Source organism: Apostichopus japonicus, chromosome 20, assembly GCF_037975245.1.
Source record: "Apostichopus japonicus isolate 1M-3 chromosome 20, ASM3797524v1, whole genome shotgun sequence".
Classification (NCBI taxonomy): domain Eukaryota; kingdom Metazoa; phylum Echinodermata; class Holothuroidea; order Aspidochirotida; family Stichopodidae; genus Apostichopus; species Apostichopus japonicus.
The window spans coordinates 32,666,642-32,672,769 of record NC_092580.1 but is presented as its reverse complement, the minus strand read 5'-3'; positions in this window follow the sequence as shown (position 1 = coordinate 32,672,769).

Sequence of the window (6,128 nt, the reverse complement as noted above, 5' to 3'; positions counted from 1 at the left end):
CGGTTTTACACTATCTAACGCAACGTAGTCGCCAAGAACCTGAAGTATTTTTAAGGGAGGGCCCGATAATAAGCGGAAACGGATCACCGACCGAAAAAATATCGGAATTTGTGGACTATTTCTTGCTTCCTATTGTATTAAAACAAAGCACCTATGTGAAAGACACAAATCACATTCTGAAAATTGTGGAAGCCACCCCGTTACCAAAAGCAGTAGTACTTGCTACACTCGATGTCGTCGCCATGTATACCAATACTCCCCAAGAGGAGGCATTAGATATATGTCAAGAAGTCTATGAAAAGGCGGAAAAAAGCGAATATGGAATAAATAAAATATCTTCCATATCCATGCATGCGCAAACTAATTGAACTTATTTTTAACAAGAAACTGTTTCGAGTTCAATAACCAATTCTATCTACAAAAGATCGGTTGCGCCATGGGTAGCCAAGCCTCTCCGGAAATCTGTGATTTCGTCATGCATAGACTGGAAAACCAGATTTTACCGACAGATAATAAAATCTTAAAATGGCTCCGCTATAGAGATGAAATTCTATTGCTTTACGACGGTTCACATCAGGAACTTGAACAACTAGTAAACAGGTTGAATGAAATTCACCGCTTCTTAAAGTTTACGGTAGAAATATTACACACCGAGGTAACATACCTAGATTTGAAAATCTTCAAAGGTCCAAGGTTTGAAACCAATGGGTTATTAGACACCAAAGTCTACACCAAACCCACGGAAACCTTCCAATACCTCGACAGAAACTCTGCACACCCACTTGCCACTTTTAAAGGCTTCATTAAAGGGGAAGTCTTACGATACGCACGTCTATGTAACAATGAGACTGATTTCTTACAGAAAAAGAATGCGTTCACAGAGAAACTGTTACTCCGTAACTATAAGAAAGAGGAAATTGCCTCAGCCACGAAAGGCATAAAATTCGAAAACCGTGGGCAATACCTCACTATACCAAACCTAAACCAAAGGAACCACCAATGGTGTTCAAGCTTACCTATACACCCCATATCAAAACCACGCATTTGAAAAATGTACTTTTGAAACATTGGCACTTAATCTCGCAACACGCGGACAGGGGCGTAGCGAAGTTTTTTTTGTTTGGGGGGGGGGTGTGGAGGATTTGATTTGCCGACGGATCTGGAAGTGGTGACTGAAATGGGGGAGGGGTCTAAGGGGAGGGGGTGTCCCCCTCCCCTTTGGAAAATTTTTAGTTTTGAAACGTCCTTAGATGCAATCTGGTGCATATTTTAAGTCAAATTTGGCACCGTAGAATTTCCATTTCGATATTATTTTTATGGCAGTCGGCAGAAGAAGAATTAATTGGGACCAATTATCGAACTGTGTTTTCTCTTTCACCGATCGTTGAAATAGTGAAACTTCGTGATGAAAATGTTCAGAAAACTTTCCGGTAATGAGAAATAACAACATTCATTGATATACAAGCGAGAAACGTTAAAAATTGTGTACAATTCGTGAGCCGTGTCCTTAAGTTTTCCACGGAGAACGAATGACATCTGCGATGACGTCATTCTGAACAGAAGATAATAACAACACGTTGTCACACGATAGCACGACTCATGGGCTGCGGCCTATACGGAAGCTTTTAATTCCATTTCTTTCACTGAGTTGCCGGCGATTCTGGCACTCGTCTAGCTGAGCCTGGCTACGGTAGCTATACTGACGGCCGTGACATTATCAGTTATTTGCCGAGAGGTTTTTAACTTGCAGGCGTCGGGTGATTGGATTGGTGAATGAGTTTATCAGATGAAGAACTGGAAAATCGAAATAACCGATAAAGAAGCTCCCGTTCTCCTTTTCTCTATTCAGCTTTCCTTCTTTCTTCCCCTTCCGCTCTCTTCACCTTTTCTCCTTTTGCCGACAGACCCAAAATTTGCCGACAGCGACCAAATTATTGGGGGGTGTGACACCCCCCACCCCACCCCCGCTCGCTACGCCCCTGCACGCGGAATTATCCAAACTGTTTCCAAAAGAACCGATTCTAGCCTACAAAAGGGCCCAAAATCTCAAAGATTTACTTGTTAACTCAAGGTTTCATACTAACGAAGAATCAGCTGACTCTCAAGGTTCACACGAAGCTCTTTTAGATGCTCTTATAGCTGCACTATGGGTCCATAAAAACTCGTGCACAGAAAATAGATACATTTTGAGAACGAGACGCCCAGGCCGAATATAAAATATTCAAAGGCTACTACTGATGAAGCTCCTCCTATAAAGTTTGAGAGCAGAAACCGGTCTAGTTGGTCATAAGAACCTACACTAGTCTCTCCTACTATTAACAGTACACTCAATTCACCTAATAGGTGCAATTATGTTTCACCACGAGGCAGGGGCGTAGCGGGGGTTTTTGTTGGGGGGGTGTGGAGAATTTGATTTGCCGACGGATCTGGAAGTGGTGACTGAAATGGGGGAGGGGTCTAAGGGGAGGGGGTGTCCCCCTCCCCTTTGGAAAATTTTTAGTTTTGAAACGTCCTTAGATGCAATCTGGTGTATATTTTAAGTCAAATTTGATTTGCCGACGGATCTGGAAGTGGTGACTGAAATGGGGGAGGGGTCTAAGGAAAATTTTTAGTTTTGAAACGTCCTTAGATGCAATCTGGTGCATATTTTAAGTCAAATTTGATTTGCCGACGGATCTGGAAGTGGTGACTGAAATGGGGGAGGGGCCTAAGGGTAGGGGGTCTACCCCTCCCCTTTGGAATATTTTTAGTTTTGAAACGTCGTTAGATGCAATCTGGTGCATATTTTAAGTCAAATTTGATTTGCCGACGGATCTGGAAGTGGTGACTGAAATGGGGGAGGGATCTAAGGGTAGGGGGTCTACCCCTCCCCTTTGGAAAATTTTTAGTTTTGAAACGTCCTTAGATGCAATCTGGTGCATATTTTAAGTCAAATTTGGCACGGAAGAAGCTCCCGTTCTCCTTTTCTCTATTCAGCTTTCCTTCTTTCTTCCCCTTACGCTCTCTTCACCTTTTCTCCTTTTGCCGACAGACCCAAAATTTGCCGACAGCGACCAAATTATTGGGGGGGTGTGACACCCCCCCCCACACCCCCGCTCGCTACGCCCCTGCCACGAGGAGCATGCTATAAGTTCATGTTCCTCGGGCCCTCCCTTAAAAATACTTCAGGTTCTTGGCGACTACGTTGCGTTAGATAGTGTAAAACCGCCTACACCCCCTTTCATTCAGATAATTATGATATACTTGCTAACTGTGCATTGATTTTCCCTGACAGTAATAGTCAGCACTATAGTACTGAGCCGTATCTAATTAATACGTGATGTCGCGTAGGCCTGATAATTGCCTTAGTTTCAAATTTGGAATAAAAACGATCGCGTTTCAGGGAAGAGCAGCTGGATATATATTAGGCTTTTCTTTCACCAAGTTATGCCTATTAGGAATTTGAAGTACTCCCACATAAAAAAAACGCAACTGATTTCCAAAAAGGGGGGGCCGGGGCCGGGTCTGCCCCCCCCCTGGATCCGCCCCTGGTCTTGTAGGTACCTATACAAAGTGGGGGTGCTTGTGGGCGCCGTGACAGGCTCAGAGTAAGGTGGCTACGCAGCTAGCTGCCTCCGAAACTGCAAATGTTAAGAGGCGATATGAAACTTAAAGTTTGAACATCCAGTCATGTAGGTATCGTTCGCTTGGCCAGTAATGCCAATATTAAAGCGCGCACGCGCACTACAATTATAACAAATCGCGCCGTGGTACAGAACCTTATATAGAGACGGGTTCAGAATAAATTGCCTGCGCAGCTAGACTCCGAAACTGCAAATGTAAAGAGACTTCATGAAACACTAATTTTCAACGTCCAGTCATGTAAGTACCTTTCACTTGTCCAGTAATGCCAATATTATGGTGCGTACGCGCACTACAATAACGAGGGTACGGTGTCATGCATGATCCAAGCCCTCTATATTCCTTGTGTAAGGAGTTACATTATGGGCAGCATTTCAGCAGAAAACAACGCAAACCGCAAGATCAATGTTATTATCAAAAACGAAATGAATCGTTCTACTTATTTTCGAATCGTTCTATTAAATTAGTAACTTTTTTATCTCCTAGTCCTTTTATGATTGACCTATTGCATTTTTTTTTACATCAAATTTGATTTTGATTTCAAATTAAATATCACATTTTACTTGGACCGTTGGTTGATTTAACAAGGCATATTTACTTTATTTAGGAGAAAGAACTTTGATTTCGCAGTTTTTTCCAGTAACGGCGGCCCAATGCATCCATCTATCATTCCCGTAACCACTGCGAGTACTAATTTTTCAGCCCTTAAACGGATGAATTCCTTTGAAGTCTGAGCTTACATCCTTCTCCTCACATGGCGACAATAACTCAGCTATCGTTCCAATATCAATTGAAATACTTAATCTTCACTGGATGGGCCAGTCTTAAACTGTCCCTCTGGACAAATTAAATGGATTAAATTCTTTTGCATATAAAACCCATATAAACTGAAGCCAGTTTTTTTTCTCAGTACAACTTTGGTTTCTTTTCATTTACTGTTAGATCGCTCGTAGTGTTTACTTGAAGGCCCAGTTGTTCCCCAATTTGTGAGAACAACTACATGAGATCAGGGGATTTGTGGCCCGATTGCGACACAGCTATGCGGCATTTTGGTTGCCTGCAGGGGCGTATACATCACGTGCAAAAGTATGTGTAACAAGTTGAGGGAACACACGTTGGTTTTATAGTTGGACGCAATATGCTGAAAGATTGATATTTTAATTGTTGTGTTTCGTACCATTCTCTAAAGCTGAAACTTATGTCAAGTCGTGAATTAGCTGTAAACTATACGTGTGTTCACCCGACTCTTAGCTTAACGGAAACATCAAACTACATAAAAACGGGGAAATATAGTGGCACAAAAATACTTATTGACCTACACATATATCTTGCTTGATGGTAGGTCGTCCAGGTTTTCGGTAGTTCCCGGTTATTGTTGTTCCCTCCCTCACTCCCCCTTCCCCCCCCCCCGCTCCCCCGTTGAGCCTTTGCATATTGGTTGCCTGGGCGTTTACCTCACGGGTAACCTATGCATGTAACATATTGAGGGTATACACGCTGGTTTTATAGTTTGGGCGCAATATCGATGGAAGATTGTGTTTCAATTAAACACAAACAAAGCCTATTCATTTAACTCTTGCTTGAGAAATGAACTGCACGGATTGTAGAATGAGTCAACTTTTTTATATTGAAAATAACGCTGCAACGATGTCAGCAAACCAAGCTCGAGTAAATAATGCTTTAGACAGTTTGATGTATTCTCCAAATTTCTATGTGAGAAATTGGTATCGCTAATCGGTTGAACAGACATGACATATCTTAAGTCTACCGTATGCAGAGCCGTGTATGGCTAGCTCTGTTCTTTGCTTCGTCGATGACGTAGGTTATTACCACGTCATAATTTATCGTTATCAAAATTCAACAAGCACTAAGTAATACTAAACAATGGGTGTGACATATTATATGATGTAAGTAAAGCTGTTTATTACAGTCATAATGCGACAAGGTGAATACAAAATCAGTTATAAGAAATGAATGATAAAATTTATTTTTAAAAAAAAGTACTGTTAGCCTATAGGTTTTTTTTTTTTTTACTACGTTGAGTGCAACTGCCGAATTTGATATGCTGTTATTTTCAGTACAGTGTGTATGCACTATAAGCATAATCATCAGTGAACAGGATTGGAAACTAACAATTGGTCATAAACTTTAATTCTACCACTTGTGCATGCATCGAAATCAATACACGAATTTGATATGCCGTTATGTTCAGTAAAGTTTGCATGCACTATTAGCATAATAACAGGATAGGAAACTGACAATTGGCAATAATCTTTAATTCTAACACTTGCGCATCGGAATCAATATCTTGCCTGATTGTAGGTCGTCCAGGTTTGGTAAGTCCAAGTTATTGTTCCCTCCCCCCCCCCCCCACCCCACCGAGCATTGACATGATACCTGTTGATGTCTACTTAATATTCCGAGGAGTATTTTATGTTTCATCTATGGTAACGTTTTTTTTATATCAGAGGACTCTACCCATGTCTTGTTGCATATAAAGGATCTAG